This window comes from Rhinoderma darwinii (genome assembly GCF_050947455.1).
Source record: "Rhinoderma darwinii isolate aRhiDar2 chromosome 2 unlocalized genomic scaffold, aRhiDar2.hap1 SUPER_2_unloc_30, whole genome shotgun sequence".
Classification (NCBI taxonomy): Eukaryota; Metazoa; Chordata; class Amphibia; order Anura; family Rhinodermatidae; genus Rhinoderma; species Rhinoderma darwinii.
The window spans coordinates 90,006-103,447 of NW_027461697.1; the positions used below are offsets into that span (position 1 = coordinate 90,006).

Genomic DNA, 13,442 nt, shown 5'->3' on the forward strand with positions numbered 1-13,442 from the left:
AATCTAAACGACATAATAAAAAGTCAACCGCACCACGGATTCCCAGACAGTCTCCCACACTGGTACTAGCGAGGGCTTAAGCTGTGTAACTTCTGCGATCTGACGAGAGCAGGCACATTCAGCTTAGAATGGCCATTGACATTAAATGCTTTAATCCATAGTCCTTTTTAATCGATTGTGAAACAAAATCTAAACGACATAATAAAAAGTCAACCGCACCACGGATTCCCAGACAGTCTCCCACACTGGTACTAGCGAGGCCTTAAGCTGTGTAACTTCTGCGACCTGACGAGAGCAGGCACATTCAGCTTAGAATGGCCATTGACATTAAACCCTTTAATCCATAGTCCTTTTTAATCGATTGTGAAACAAAATCTAAACGACATAATAAAAAGTCAACCGCACCACGGATTCCCAGATAGTCTCCCACACTGGTACTAGCGAGGCCTTAAGCTGTGTAACTTCTGCGATCTGACGAGAGTAGGCACATTCAGCTTAGAATGGCCATTGACATTAAATGCTTTAATCCATAGTCCTTTTTAATCGATTGTGAAACAAAATCTAAACGACATAATAAAAATTCAACCGCACCACGGATTCCCAGACAGTCTCCCACACTGGTACTAGCGAGGCCTTAAGCTGTGTAACTTCTGCGATCTGACGAGAGCAGGCACATTCAGCTTAGAATGGCCATTGACAGTAAATGCATTAATCCATAGTCCTTTTTAATCGATTGTGAAACAAAATCTTAACGACATAATAAAAAGACAACCGCACCACGGATTCCCAGACAGTCTCCCACACTGGTACTAGCGAGGCCTTAAGCTGTGTAACTTCTGCGATCTGACGAGAGCAGGCACTTTCAGCTTAGAATGGCCATTGACATTAAATGCTTTAATCCATAGTCCTTTTTAATCGATTGTGAAACAAAATCTAAACGACATAATAAAAAGTCAACCGCACCACGGATTCCCTGACAGTCTCCCACACTGGTACTAGCGAGGCCTTAAGCTGTGTAATTTCTGCGATCTGACGAGAGCAGGCACATTCAGCTAAGAATGGCCATTGACATTAAATGCTTTAATCCATAGTCCTTTTTAATCGATTGTGAAACAAAATCTTAACGACATGATAAAAAGACAACCGCACCACGGATTCCCAGACAGTCTCCCACACTGGTACTAGCGAGGGCTTAAGCTGTGTAACTTCTGCGATCTAACGAGAGCAGGCACATTCAGCTTAGAATGGCCATTGACATTAAATGCTTTAATCCATAGTCCTTTTTAATCGATTGTGAAACAAAATCTAAACGACATAATAAAAAGTCAACCGCACCACGGATTCCCAGACAGTCTCCCACACTGGTACTAGCGAGGCCTTAAGCAGTGTAACTTCTGCGATCTGACGAGAGCAGGCACATTCAGCTTAGAATGGCCATTGACGTTAAATGCTTTAATCCATAGTCCTATTTAATCGATTGTGAAACAAAATCTAAACGACATAATAAAAATCAACCGCACCACGGATTCCCAGACAGTCTCCCACACTGGTACTAGCGAGGGCTTAAGCTGTGTAACTTCTGCGATCTGACGAGAGCAGGCACATTCAGCTTAGAATGGCCATTGACATTAAATGCTTTAATCCATAGTCCTTTTTAATCGATTGTGAAACAAAATCTAAACGACATAATAAAAAGTCAACCGCACCACGGATTCCCAGACAGTCTCCCACACTGGTACTAGCGAGGCCTTAAGCTGTGTAACTTCTGCGACCTGACGAGAGCAGGCACATTCAGCTTAGAATGGCCATTGACATTAAACCCTTTAATCCATAGTCCTTTTTAATCGATTGTGAAACAAAATCTAAACGACATAATAAAAAGTCAACCGCACTACGGATTCCCAGATAGTCTCCCACACTGGTACTAGCGAGGCCTTAAGCTGTGTAACTTCTGCGATCTGACGAGAGTAGGCACATTCAGCTTAGAATGGCCATTGACATTAAATGCTTTAATCCATAGTCCTTTTTAATCGATTGTGAAACAAAATCTAAACGACATAATAAAAATTCAACCGCACCACGGATTCCCAGACAGTCTCCCACACTGGTACTAGCGAGGCCTTAAGCTGTGTAACTTCTGCGATCTGACGAGAGCAGGCACATTCAGCTTAGAATGGCCATTGACAGTAAATGCGTTAATCCATAGTCCTTTTTAATCGATTGTGAAACAAAATCTTAACGACATAATAAAAAGACAACCGCACCACGGATTCCCAGACAGTCTCCCACACTGGTACTAGCGAGGCCTTAAGCTGTGTAACTTCTGCGATCTGACGAGAGCAGGCACTTTCAGCTTAGAATGGCCATTGACATTAAATGCTTTAATCCATAGTCCTTTTTAATCGATTGTGAAACAAAATCTAAACGACATAATAAAAAGTCAACTGCACCACGGATTCCCTGACAGTCTCCCACACTGGTACTAGCGAGGCCTTAAGCTGTGTAATTTCTGCGATCTGACGAGAGCAGGCACATTCAGCTAAGAATGGCCATTGACATTAAATGCTTTAATCCATAGTCCTTTTTAATCGATTGTGAAACAAAATCTTAACGACATGATAAAAAGACAACCGCACCACGGATTCCCAGACAGTCTCCCACACTGGTACTAGCGAGGCCTTAAGCTGTGTAACTTCTGCGATCTGACGAGAGCAGGCACTTTCAGCTTAGAATGGCCATTGACATTAAATGCTTTAATCCATAGTCCTTTTTAATCGATTGTGAAACAAAATCTAAACGACATAATAAAAATCAACCGCACCACGGATTCCCAGACAGTCTCCCACACTGGTACTAGCGAGGGCTTAAGCTGTGTAACTTCTGCGATCTGACGAGAGAAGGCACATTCAGCTTAGAATGGCCATTGACATTAAATGCTTTAATCCATAGTCCTTTTTAATCGATTGTGAAACAAAATCTAAACGACATAATAAAAAGTCAACCGCACCACGGATTCCCAGACAGTCTCCCACACTGGTACTAGCGAGGCCTTAAGCAGTGTAACTTCTGCGATCTGACGAGAGCAGGCACATTCAGCTTAGAATGGCCATTGACGGTAAATGCTTTAATCCATAGTCCTATTTAATCGATTGTGAAACAAAATCTAAACGACATAATAAAACTCAATCGCACCACGGATTCCCAGACAGTCTCCCACACTGGTACTAGCGAGGGCTTAAGCTGTGTAACTTCTGCGATCTGACGAGAGCAGGCACATTCAGCTTAGAATGGCCATTGACATTAAATGCTTTAATCCATAGTCCTTTTTAATCGATTGTGAAACAAAATCTAAACGACATAATAAAAAGTCAACCGCACCACGGATTCCCAGACAGTCTCCCACACTGGTACTAGCGAGGCCTTAAGCTGTGTAACTTCTGAGATCTGACGAGAGCAGGCACATTCAGCTTAGAATGGCCATTGACGTTAAATGCTTTAATCCATAGTCCTATTTAATCTATTGTGAAACAAAATCTAAACGACAAAATAAAAAGTCAACCGCACCACGGATTCCCAGACAGTCTCCCACACTGGTACTAGCGAGGCGTTAAGCTGTGTAACTTCTGCGATCTAACGAGAGCAGGCACATTCAGCTTAGAATGGCCATTGACATTAAATGCTTTAATCCATAGTCCTTTTTAATCGATTGTGAAACAAAATCTAAACATAATAAAAAGTCAACCGCACCACGGATTCCCAGACAGTATCCCACACTGGTACTAGCGAGGCCTTAAGCTGTGTAACTTCTGCGATCTGCCGAGAGCAGGCACATTCAGCTTAGAATGGCCATTGACATTAAAAGCCTTAATCCATAGTCCTATTTAATCTATTGTGAAACAAAATCTAAACAACATAATAAAAAGTCAACCGCACCACGGATTCCCAGACAGTCTCCCACACTGGTACTAGCGAGGCCTAAAGCTGTGTAACTTCTATGATCTGACGAGAGCAGGGACATTCAGCTTAGAATGGCCATTGACATTAAATGCTTTAATCCATAGTCCTTTTTAATCTATTGTGAAACAAAATCTAAACGACATAATAAAAAGTCAACCGCACCACAGATTCCCAGACAGTCTCCCACACTGGTACTAGCGAGGCCTTAAGCTGTGTAACTTCTGCGATCTGACGAGAGCAGGCACATTCAGCTTAGAATGGCCATTGACATTAAATGCTTTAATCCATAGTCCTTTTTAATCGATTGTGAAACAAAATCTAAATGACATAATAAAAAGCCAACCGCACCACGGATTCCCAGACAGTCTCCCACACTGGTACTAGCGCGGGCTTAAGCTGTGTAACTTCTGCTATCTGACGAGAGCAGGCACATTCAGCTTAGAATGGCCATTGACATTAAATGCTTTAATCCATAGTCCTTTTTAATCGATTGTGAAACAAAATCTAAACGACATAATAAAAAGTCAACCGCACCACGGATTCCCAGACAATCTCCCACACTGGTACTAGCGAGGCCTTAAGCTGTGTAACTTCTGCGATCTGACGAGAGCAGGCACATTCAGCTTAGAATGGCCATTGGCATTAAATGCTTTAATCCATAGTCCTATTTAATCTATTGTGAAACAAAATCTAAACGACAAAATAAAAAGTCAACCGCACCACGGATTCCCAGACAGTCTCCCACACTGGTACTAGCGAGGCGTTAAGCTGTGTAACTTCTGCGATCTAACGAGAGCAGGCACATTCAGCTTAGAATGGCCATTGGCATTAAATGCTTTAATCCATAGTCCTTTTTAATCGATTGTGAAACAAAATCTTAACAACAAAATAAAAAGTCAACCGCACCACGGATTCCCAGACAGTCTCCCACACTGGTACTAGCGAGGCGTTAAGCTGTGTAACTTCTGCGATCTAACGAGAGCAGGCACATTCAGCTTAGAATGGCCATTGACATTAAATGCTTTAATCCATAGTCCTTTTTAATCGATTGTGAAACAAAATCTAAACGACATAATAAAAAGTCAACCGCACCACGGATTCCCAGACAGTCTCCCACACTGGTACTAGCGAGGCCTTAAGCTGTGTAACTTCTGTGATCTGACGAGAGCAGGCACATTCAGCTTAGAATGGCCATTGACATTAAAAGCCTTAATCCATAGTCCTATTTAATCTATTGTGAAACAAAATCTAAACAACATAATAAAAAGTCAAACGCACCACGGATTCCCAGACTGTCTCCCACACTGGTACTAGCGAGGCCTAAAGCTGTGTAACTTCTATGATCTGACGAGAGCAGGGACATTCAGCTTAGAATGGCCATTGACATTAAATGCTTTAATCCATAGTCCTTTTTAATCGATTGTGAAACAAAATCTAAACGACATAATAAAAATTCAACCGCACCACGGATTCCCAGACAGTCTCCCACACTGGTACTAGCGAGGCCTTAAGCTGTGTAATGTCTGCGTTCTGACAAGAGCAGGCACATTCAGCTTAGAATGGCCATTGACGTTAAATGCTTTAATCCATAGTCCTATTTAATCTATTGTGAAACAAAATCTAAACGACATAATAAAAAGTCAACCGCACCACAGATTCCCAGACAGTCTCCCACACTGGTACTAGCGAGGCCTTAAGCTGTGTAACTTCTGCGATCTGACGAGAGCAGGCACATTCAGCTTAGAATGGCCATTGACATTAAATGCTTTAATCCATAGTCCTTTTTAATCGATTGTGAAACAAAATCTAAATGACATAATAAAAAGTCAACCGCACCACGGATTCCCAGACAGTCTCCCACATTGGTACTAGCGAGGCCTTAAGCTGTGTAAATTCTGCGATCTGACGAGAGCAGGCACATTCAGCTTAGAATGGCCATTGACATTAAATGCTTTAATCCATAGTCCTTTTTAATCGATTGTGAAACAAAATCTAAACGACATAATAAAAAGTCAACCGCACCACGGATTCCCAGACAGTCTCCCACACTGGTACTAGCGAGGCCTTAAGCTGTGTAACTTCTGCGATCTGACGAGAGCAGGGACATTCAGCTTAGAATGGCCATTGACATTAAATGCTTTAATCTATAGTCCTTTTTAATCGATTGTGAAACAAAATCTAAACGACATAATAAAAATTCAACCGCACCACGGATTCCCAGACAGTCTCCCACACTGGTACTAGCAAGGCCTTAAGCTGTGTAACTTCTGCGATCTGACGAGAGCAGGCACATTCAGCTTAGAATGGCCATTGACGTGAAATGCTTTAATCCATAGTCCTTTTTAATCGATTGTGAAACAAAATCTAAACGACATAATAAAAAGTCAACCGCACCACGGATTCCCAGACAGTCTCCCACACTGGTACTAGCGAGGCGTTAAGCTGTGTAACTTCTGCGTTCTGACGAGAGCAGGACATTCAGCTTAGAATGGCCATTGATGTGAAATGCTTTAATCCATAGTCCTATTTAATCTATTGTGAAACAAAATCTAAACGACATAATAAAATGTCAACCGCACCACGGATTCCCAGACAGTCTCCCACACTGGTACTAGCGAGGCGTTAAGCTGTGTAACTTCTACGATCTAACAAGAGCAGGCACATTCAGCTTAGAATGGCCATTGACATTAAATGCTTTAATCCATAGTCCTATTTAATCTATTGTGAAACAAAATCTAAACGACATAATAAAAATTCAACCGCACCACGGCTTCCCAGACAGTCTCCCACACTGGTACTAGCGAGGCCTTAAGCTGTGTAACTTCTGCGATCTGACGAGAGCAGGGACATTCAGCTTAGAATGGCCATTGACATTAAATGCTTTAATCCATAGTCCTTTTTAATCGATTGTGAAACAAAATCTAAACGACATAATAAAAAGTCAACCGCACCACGGATTCCCAGACAGTCTCCCACACTGGTACTAGCGAGGCCTTAAGCTGTGTAACTTCTGCGATCTGACGAGAGCAGGGACATTCAGCTTAGAATTGCCATTGACATTAAATGCTTTAATCCATAGTTCTTTTTAATCGATTGTGAAACAAAATCTAAACAACATAATAAAAAGTCAACCGCACCACGGATTCCCAGACAGTCTCCCACACTGGTACTAGCGAGGCCTTAAGCTGTGTAACTTCTGCGATCTGACGAGAGCAGGGACATTCAGCTTAGAATGGCCATTGACATTAAATGCTTTAATCCATAGTCCTTTTTAATCGATTGTGAAACAAAATCTAAACGACATAATAAAAATTCAACCGCACCACGGATTCCCAGACAGTTTCCCACACTGGTACTAGCGAGGCCTTAAGCTGTGTAACTTCTGCGATCTGATGAGAGCAGGCACATTCAGCTTAGAATGGCCATTGACATTAAAAGCCTTAATCCATAGTCCTATTTAATCTATTGTGAAACAAAATCTAAACAACGTAATTAAGAGTCAACCGCACCACGGATTCCCACAGAGTCTCCCACACTGGTACTAGCGAGGCCTTAAGCTGTGTAACTTCTGCGATCTGACGAGAGCAGGGACATTCAGCTTAGAATGGCCATTGACATTAAATGCTTTAATCCATAGTCCTTTTTAATTGATTGTGAAACAAAATCTAAACGACATAATAAAAAGTCAACCGCACCATGGATTCCCAGACAGTCTCCCACACTGGTACTAGTGAGGCCTAAAGCTGTGTAACTTCTGCGATCTGACGAGAGCAGGCACATTCAGCTTAGAATGGCCATTGACATTAAAAGCCTTAATCCATAGTCCTATTTAATCTTTTGTGAAACAAATTCTAAACAACATAATTAAAAGTCAACCGCACCACGGATTCCCAGACAGTCTCCCACACTGGTACTAGCGAGGCCTTAAACTGTGTAACTTCTGCGATCTGACGAGAGCAGGCACATTCAGCTTAGAATGGCCATTGACGTTAAATGCTTTAATCCATAGTCCTATTTAACCCCTATCCGCACCAGGACGTAACTGTACGTCGTTGCAGGAAGTTACTTCCCGCACGAGGACGTACAGTTACTGAGTTAATCCCGGTGCACACTGTCGGCGACAGTGTGCACCGGGAACCAGGAGGTCAGCTGTCGCCGACAGCTGACACTCCCCTCTTGCCGGCCAGCGGTCCTTTGCCGCTGATTTCGGCGCATTAACCCCTTAAATTCGGCGATCGGGTGCAATCGCCGAATTTTAGGGGTTTCTAACATATCGGCAGACCCCCGTCCGAAATCGCGGGGTCTGCCGATAGTTAGTATGGCAAACGGAAGCCAAACAATGGCTTCCGGGTCTGCCATGGACAGAAGCCCATCAGGACCAACCTTCGGCTGGTCCTGATAGGCTTCCTGTCAGAGTGACAGAAAGTCACTGTGCCGTTCCCGATGCACACTGTCGGCGACAGTGTGCATCGGGAACTTGGAGATCAGCTGTCCCCGACAGCTGACACTCTCCAGTGTTGCCGATCAGCGGCTCATCGCCGCTGATTTCGGCAATTAGCCCGTTACATGCGGGGCTCGATTGCGATCTCCGCATGTAGCGGGTTTGTAGCGCATCAGCAGCCCCCATGCAATCGTGGGGGCTTCTGATGCTTGTGATGGCACCTGGGGGCCAGACAACGGCCCCCAGGTCTGCCATGTATGTCAGCCTATGAGGATCAGCCTCTGCTGATCCTCGTAGACCAACTGTCAGAGTGACTGTGACGTCACACTGACAGTTGGAATACATTACACTACCTAGGTAGTATAATGTATTCTAGCAGCGATCAGAGCTGCAGGTCAAAAAAAGAAAGTGTAAAAAGTAAAAAAAAAAGTTAATAAACAAAAATATAAAGTGTAAAAAGTAAAAAAAAGTTAATAAAAATGTTTTATAAAAGTGTAAAAATAAAAGGTTTTGTTTTCCTATAATAAGTCATTTATTATAGGGAAAAAATGAAAACGTTAAAAAAAAGTACACATATTTGGTATCGCCGCGTTCGTAACGACCCAATCTATGAAACTATAATGTTAATTTTTCCGCACGGTGAACGCCGCAAACAAAATAAACTGAAAACGGTCAGCATCGCTATTTTTTGGTCACCACCCCTCCCAAGATATAGAATAAAAAGTGATCAAAAAGTTGCATTTACCCCAAAATGGTACCAATGAAAACTACAACCCGTCCCGCAAAAAACAAGATCTCCCACAGCTTTTTTGACGAAAAAATAAAAAAGTTACGGCTCAGAATAGCGTGTCCCAGAAAATAAATTATTTTATAGAAACTTCATTTTATTGTGCAAACGCTGCAAAACTTAAAAAAAACTATACACATATGGTATCGGCGTAATCGTACCGACCGGCAGAATAAATTAAAACGTAATTTATTGCGCACGGTGAACGCTGTAATAAATAAAGAATTTAAAGCGCCAAAATCGCTGTTTTTTGGTCACCCTAGCTCTAAAAAAGATCCTGAGGGGCCAAAATGCTCACTATACCCCTAGAAAAATTCCTTGAGGGGTGTAGATTCCAAAATAGGGTGACTTTTGGGGGGTTTCCACTGTTTTGGTCCCTCCGGGGCGTTGCAAACCCGACATGGCACTGAAAACCAATCCAGCAAAATCTGCTTCAAAAAATCCAAAAGGCGCTCCCTCCCTTCTGAGCCCTGCTGTGGGTCCAAACATCAGTTTACGACCACATATGGGGTATTGCCGTAATCGGGAGAAATTGCTTTACAAATGTTGGGCGGCTTTTTCTCCTTTATTCCTTGTAAAAATGAAAAAATTCTATGTTTCCACAGAAAAATAGGTGATTTTCATCTTCACAGACTAATTCCACTAAAGTCTGCAAAAAAACTGTGGGGTCAAAATGCTAACTATACCACTAGAAAAATGCCTTGAGGGGTGTAGTTTCCAAAATGGGGTCACTTTGGGGGGGTTTCGGCTGTTTAGGTACCACAAGACCTCCTCAAACCTGACATGGTGCCTAAAATATATTCCTAAAAAAAGGAGGCCCCGAAATCCACTAGGTGCTCCTTTGCTTCTGAGGCCTGTGTTTCAGTCCATTACCATACTAGGGCCACATGTTGGATATTTCTAAAATCTGCAGAATCTGGGCAATAAATATTGAGTTGCGTTTCTCTGGTAAAACCTTCTGTGTTACAGATTTTTTTTTATTACAAATGAATTTCGGCAAAAAAAATGAAATTTGTAAATTTCACCTCTACTTTGCCTTAATTCCTGTGAAACGCCTAAAGGGTTAAAATATTTTCTGAATGTGGTTTTGAATACCTTGAGGGGTACAGTTTTCAAAATGGGGTGATTTATGGGGACTTTCTAATATATAAGGCCCTCAAAGCAACTTCAGAACTGAACTGGTCCCTGAAAAAATAGCCTTTTGAAATTTTATTGAAAATATGAGAAATTGCTGCTAAAGTTCTAAGCCTCGTAACGTCCTCGAAAAATAAAAGTACGTGAAAAAAAATGATGCAAACATAAAGTAGACATGTAGGAAATGGTAACTAGTAACTATTTTGTGTGGTATTACTATCTGTTTCACAAGCAAATACATTTAAGTTTAGAAAAATGCAAATTTTTGCTAAAATTTTTGCTAAAATTTGAAGTTTTTCACAAATAAATATTGAATTTATCGACCAAATTTTTTCACTAACATAAAGTACAATATGTCACGAGAAAACAATCTCAGAATCGCTTGGATAGGTAAAAGCATTCCGGAGTTATTACCACATAAAGTGACACATGTCAGATTTGAAAAAATAGGCTGTGTCCTGAAGGCCAAAACAGGCTGTGTCCTAAAGGGGTTAATCTATTGTGAAACAAAATCTAAACGACATAATAAAAAGTGAACCTCACCACGGATTCCCAGACAGTCTCCCACACTGGTACTAGCGAGGCCTTAAGCTGTATAACTTCTGCGATCTGACGAGAGCAGGGACATTCAGCTTAGAATGGCCATTGACATTAAATGCTTTAATCCATAGTCCTTTTTAATCGATTGTGAAACAAAATCTAAACGACATAATAAAAAATTCAACCGCACCACGGATTCCCAGACAGTCTCCCATACTGGTACTAGCGAGGCCTTAAGCTGTGTAACTTCTGCGATCTGACGAGAGAAGGCACATTCAGCTTAGAAAGGCCATTGACATTAAATGCTTTAATCCATAGTCCTATTTAATCTATTGTGAAACAAAATCTAAACGACATAATAAAAAGTCAACCGCACCACGGATTCCCAGACAGTCTCCCACACTGGTACTAGCGAGGCCTTAAGCTGTGTAACTTCTGCGATCTGACGAGAGCAGGGACATTCAGCTTAGAATGGCCATTGACATTAAATGCTTTAATCCATAGTCCTTTTTAATCGATTGTGAAACAAAATCTAAACGACATAATAAAAAGTCAACCGCACCACGGATTCCCAGACAGTCTCCCACACTGGTACTAGCGAGGCCTTAAGCTGTGTAACTTCTGCGATCTGACGAGAGAAGGCACATTCATCTTAGAAAGGCCATTGACGGTAAATGCTTTAATCCATAGTCCTATTTAATCTATTGTGAAACAAAATCTAAACGACATAATAAAAAGTCAACCGCACCACGGATTCCCAGACAGTCTCCCACACTGGTACTAACGAGGCCTTAAGCTGTGTAACTTCTGCGATCTGACGAGAGCAGAGACATTCAGCTTAGAATGGCCATTGACATTAAATGCTTTAATCCATAGTCCTTTTTAATCGATTGTGAAACAAAATCTAAACGACATAATAAAAATTGAACCGCACCACGGATTCCCAGACAGTCTCCCACACTGGTACTAGCGAGGCCTTAAGCTGTGTAACTTCTGTGATCTGACGAGAGCTGGCACATTCAGCTTAGAATGGCCATTGACATTAAAAGCCTTAATCCATAGTCCTATTTAATCTATTGTGAAACAAAATCTAAACAACATAATAAAAAGTCAACCGCACCACGGATTCCCAGACAGTCTCCCACACTGGTACTAGCGAGGCCTTAAGCTGTGTAACTTCTGCGATCTGACGAGAGCAGGCACATTCAGCTTAGAATGGCCATTGACATTAAATGCTTTAATCCATAGTCCTTTTTAATCGATTGTGAAACAAAATCTAAACGACATAATAAAAAGTCAACCGCACCAAGGATTCCCAGACAGTCTCCCACACTGGTACTAGCGAGGCTTTAAGCTGTGTAACTTCTGCGATCTGACGAGAGCAGGGACATTCAGCTTAGAATGGCCATTGACATTAAATGCTTTAATCCATAGTCCTTTTTAATCGATTGTGAAACAAAATCTAAACGACATAATAAAAATTCAACCGCACCACGGATTCCCAGACAGTCTCCCACACTGGTACTAGTGAGGCCTTAAGCTGTGTAACTTCTGCGATCTGACGAGAGAAGGCACATTCAGCTTAGAATGGCCATTGTCTTTCAATGCTTTAATCCATAGTCCTATTTAATCTATTGTGAAACAAAATCTAAACGACATAATAAAAAGTCAACCGCACCACGGATTCCCAGACAGTCTCCCACACTGGTACTAGCGAGGCGTTAAGCTGTGTAACTTCTGCGATCTAACGAGAGCAGGCACATTCAGCTTAGAATGGCCATTGACATTAAATGCTTTAATCCATAGTACTTTTTAATCGATTGTGAAACAAAATCTAAACGACATAATAAAATGTCAACCGCACCACGGATTCCCAGACAGTCTCCCACACTGGTACTAGCGAGGCCTTAAGCTGTGTAACTTCTGCGATCTGACGAGAGCAGGCACATTCAGCTTAGAATGGCCATTGACATTAAAAGCCTTAATCCATAGTCCTATTTAATCTATTGTGAAACAAAATCTAAATAACATAATAAAAAGCCAACCGCACCACGGATTCCCAGACAGTCTCCCACACTGGTACTAGCGAGGCCTTAAGCTGTGTAACTTCTGCGATCTGACGAGAGCAGGGACATTCAGCTTAAAATGGCCATTGACATTAAATGCTTTAATCCATAGTCCTTTTTAATCGATTGTGAAACAAAATCTAAACGACATAATAAAAATTCAACCGCACCACGGATTCCCAGACAGTCTCCCACACTGGTACTAGCGAGGCCTTAAGCTGTGTAACTTCCGCGTTCTGACGAGAGCAGGCACATTCAGCTTAGAATGGCCATTGACATTAAATGCTTTAGTCCATAGTCCTTTTTAATCAATTGTGAAACAAAATCTAAACGACATAATAAAAATTCAACTGCACCACGGATTCCCAGACAGTCTCCCACACTGGTACTAGCGAGGCCTTAAGCTGTGTAACTTCTGCAATCTGACGAGAGCAGGCACATTCAGCTTAGAATGGCCATTGACATTAAATGCTTTAATCCATAGTCCTATTTAATCTATTGTGAAACAAAATCTAAA

At 41.8% G+C, this 13,442-nt stretch overlaps 49 pseudogenes; all 49 read right to left on the bottom strand.

The window, feature by feature from the left end:
- Positions 1-21: 21 nt before the first annotated feature.
- On the bottom strand, positions 22-140 carry LOC142676840 (5S ribosomal RNA; annotated as a pseudogene).
- Positions 141-207: 67 nt separating this feature from the next.
- On the bottom strand, positions 208-326 carry LOC142676673 (5S ribosomal RNA; annotated as a pseudogene).
- A 67-nt stretch (positions 327-393) lies between these two features.
- LOC142676867 (5S ribosomal RNA) lies at positions 394-512 on the bottom strand (annotated as a pseudogene).
- A 67-nt stretch (positions 513-579) lies between these two features.
- LOC142676742 (5S ribosomal RNA) lies at positions 580-698 on the bottom strand (annotated as a pseudogene).
- A 67-nt stretch (positions 699-765) lies between these two features.
- LOC142676555 (5S ribosomal RNA) lies at positions 766-884 on the bottom strand (annotated as a pseudogene).
- Positions 885-951: 67 nt separating this feature from the next.
- LOC142676681 (5S ribosomal RNA) lies at positions 952-1,070 on the bottom strand (annotated as a pseudogene).
- A 67-nt stretch (positions 1,071-1,137) lies between these two features.
- LOC142677062 (5S ribosomal RNA) lies at positions 1,138-1,256 on the bottom strand (annotated as a pseudogene).
- Positions 1,257-1,323: 67 nt separating this feature from the next.
- Positions 1,324-1,442, bottom strand: LOC142676692 (5S ribosomal RNA; annotated as a pseudogene).
- Positions 1,443-1,508: 66 nt separating this feature from the next.
- On the bottom strand, positions 1,509-1,627 carry LOC142676990 (5S ribosomal RNA; annotated as a pseudogene).
- Positions 1,628-1,694: 67 nt separating this feature from the next.
- LOC142676676 (5S ribosomal RNA) lies at positions 1,695-1,813 on the bottom strand (annotated as a pseudogene).
- A 67-nt stretch (positions 1,814-1,880) lies between these two features.
- LOC142676438 (5S ribosomal RNA) lies at positions 1,881-1,999 on the bottom strand (annotated as a pseudogene).
- A 67-nt stretch (positions 2,000-2,066) lies between these two features.
- Positions 2,067-2,185, bottom strand: LOC142676739 (5S ribosomal RNA; annotated as a pseudogene).
- Positions 2,186-2,252: 67 nt separating this feature from the next.
- LOC142676556 (5S ribosomal RNA) lies at positions 2,253-2,371 on the bottom strand (annotated as a pseudogene).
- A 67-nt stretch (positions 2,372-2,438) lies between these two features.
- On the bottom strand, positions 2,439-2,557 carry LOC142676697 (5S ribosomal RNA; annotated as a pseudogene).
- A 67-nt stretch (positions 2,558-2,624) lies between these two features.
- On the bottom strand, positions 2,625-2,743 carry LOC142676551 (5S ribosomal RNA; annotated as a pseudogene).
- Positions 2,744-2,995: 252 nt separating this feature from the next.
- On the bottom strand, positions 2,996-3,114 carry LOC142676693 (5S ribosomal RNA; annotated as a pseudogene).
- A 66-nt stretch (positions 3,115-3,180) lies between these two features.
- LOC142676398 (5S ribosomal RNA) lies at positions 3,181-3,299 on the bottom strand (annotated as a pseudogene).
- Positions 3,300-3,366: 67 nt separating this feature from the next.
- On the bottom strand, positions 3,367-3,485 carry LOC142676764 (5S ribosomal RNA; annotated as a pseudogene).
- Positions 3,486-3,552: 67 nt separating this feature from the next.
- On the bottom strand, positions 3,553-3,671 carry LOC142677025 (5S ribosomal RNA; annotated as a pseudogene).
- A 64-nt stretch (positions 3,672-3,735) lies between these two features.
- LOC142676996 (5S ribosomal RNA) lies at positions 3,736-3,854 on the bottom strand (annotated as a pseudogene).
- A 67-nt stretch (positions 3,855-3,921) lies between these two features.
- Positions 3,922-4,040, bottom strand: LOC142676363 (5S ribosomal RNA; annotated as a pseudogene).
- A 67-nt stretch (positions 4,041-4,107) lies between these two features.
- Positions 4,108-4,226, bottom strand: LOC142676604 (5S ribosomal RNA; annotated as a pseudogene).
- Positions 4,227-4,293: 67 nt separating this feature from the next.
- Positions 4,294-4,412, bottom strand: LOC142676464 (5S ribosomal RNA; annotated as a pseudogene).
- Positions 4,413-4,479: 67 nt separating this feature from the next.
- LOC142676936 (5S ribosomal RNA) lies at positions 4,480-4,598 on the bottom strand (annotated as a pseudogene).
- Positions 4,599-4,665: 67 nt separating this feature from the next.
- Positions 4,666-4,784, bottom strand: LOC142676475 (5S ribosomal RNA; annotated as a pseudogene).
- Positions 4,785-4,851: 67 nt separating this feature from the next.
- On the bottom strand, positions 4,852-4,970 carry LOC142677023 (5S ribosomal RNA; annotated as a pseudogene).
- A 67-nt stretch (positions 4,971-5,037) lies between these two features.
- Positions 5,038-5,156, bottom strand: LOC142676775 (5S ribosomal RNA; annotated as a pseudogene).
- A 253-nt stretch (positions 5,157-5,409) lies between these two features.
- Positions 5,410-5,528, bottom strand: LOC142676411 (5S ribosomal RNA; annotated as a pseudogene).
- Positions 5,529-5,595: 67 nt separating this feature from the next.
- LOC142676605 (5S ribosomal RNA) lies at positions 5,596-5,714 on the bottom strand (annotated as a pseudogene).
- A 67-nt stretch (positions 5,715-5,781) lies between these two features.
- LOC142676721 (5S ribosomal RNA) lies at positions 5,782-5,900 on the bottom strand (annotated as a pseudogene).
- Positions 5,901-5,967: 67 nt separating this feature from the next.
- On the bottom strand, positions 5,968-6,086 carry LOC142676562 (5S ribosomal RNA; annotated as a pseudogene).
- A 67-nt stretch (positions 6,087-6,153) lies between these two features.
- Positions 6,154-6,272, bottom strand: LOC142676910 (5S ribosomal RNA; annotated as a pseudogene).
- A 438-nt stretch (positions 6,273-6,710) lies between these two features.
- On the bottom strand, positions 6,711-6,829 carry LOC142676831 (5S ribosomal RNA; annotated as a pseudogene).
- Positions 6,830-6,896: 67 nt separating this feature from the next.
- On the bottom strand, positions 6,897-7,015 carry LOC142676724 (5S ribosomal RNA; annotated as a pseudogene).
- A 67-nt stretch (positions 7,016-7,082) lies between these two features.
- Positions 7,083-7,201, bottom strand: LOC142676563 (5S ribosomal RNA; annotated as a pseudogene).
- Positions 7,202-7,268: 67 nt separating this feature from the next.
- LOC142676811 (5S ribosomal RNA) lies at positions 7,269-7,387 on the bottom strand (annotated as a pseudogene).
- Positions 7,388-7,454: 67 nt separating this feature from the next.
- On the bottom strand, positions 7,455-7,573 carry LOC142676622 (5S ribosomal RNA; annotated as a pseudogene).
- A 67-nt stretch (positions 7,574-7,640) lies between these two features.
- Positions 7,641-7,759, bottom strand: LOC142676854 (5S ribosomal RNA; annotated as a pseudogene).
- A 67-nt stretch (positions 7,760-7,826) lies between these two features.
- Positions 7,827-7,945, bottom strand: LOC142676616 (5S ribosomal RNA; annotated as a pseudogene).
- A 2,905-nt stretch (positions 7,946-10,850) lies between these two features.
- On the bottom strand, positions 10,851-10,969 carry LOC142676472 (5S ribosomal RNA; annotated as a pseudogene).
- Positions 10,970-11,223: 254 nt separating this feature from the next.
- Positions 11,224-11,342, bottom strand: LOC142676566 (5S ribosomal RNA; annotated as a pseudogene).
- A 253-nt stretch (positions 11,343-11,595) lies between these two features.
- On the bottom strand, positions 11,596-11,714 carry LOC142676763 (5S ribosomal RNA; annotated as a pseudogene).
- Positions 11,715-11,967: 253 nt separating this feature from the next.
- On the bottom strand, positions 11,968-12,086 carry LOC142676747 (5S ribosomal RNA; annotated as a pseudogene).
- A 67-nt stretch (positions 12,087-12,153) lies between these two features.
- On the bottom strand, positions 12,154-12,272 carry LOC142676483 (5S ribosomal RNA; annotated as a pseudogene).
- A 253-nt stretch (positions 12,273-12,525) lies between these two features.
- Positions 12,526-12,644, bottom strand: LOC142677026 (5S ribosomal RNA; annotated as a pseudogene).
- A 67-nt stretch (positions 12,645-12,711) lies between these two features.
- LOC142676544 (5S ribosomal RNA) lies at positions 12,712-12,830 on the bottom strand (annotated as a pseudogene).
- A 67-nt stretch (positions 12,831-12,897) lies between these two features.
- LOC142676896 (5S ribosomal RNA) lies at positions 12,898-13,016 on the bottom strand (annotated as a pseudogene).
- Positions 13,017-13,083: 67 nt separating this feature from the next.
- On the bottom strand, positions 13,084-13,202 carry LOC142676807 (5S ribosomal RNA; annotated as a pseudogene).
- Positions 13,203-13,269: 67 nt separating this feature from the next.
- LOC142677022 (5S ribosomal RNA) lies at positions 13,270-13,388 on the bottom strand (annotated as a pseudogene).
- Between the last annotated feature and the right edge of the window lie 54 nt (positions 13,389-13,442).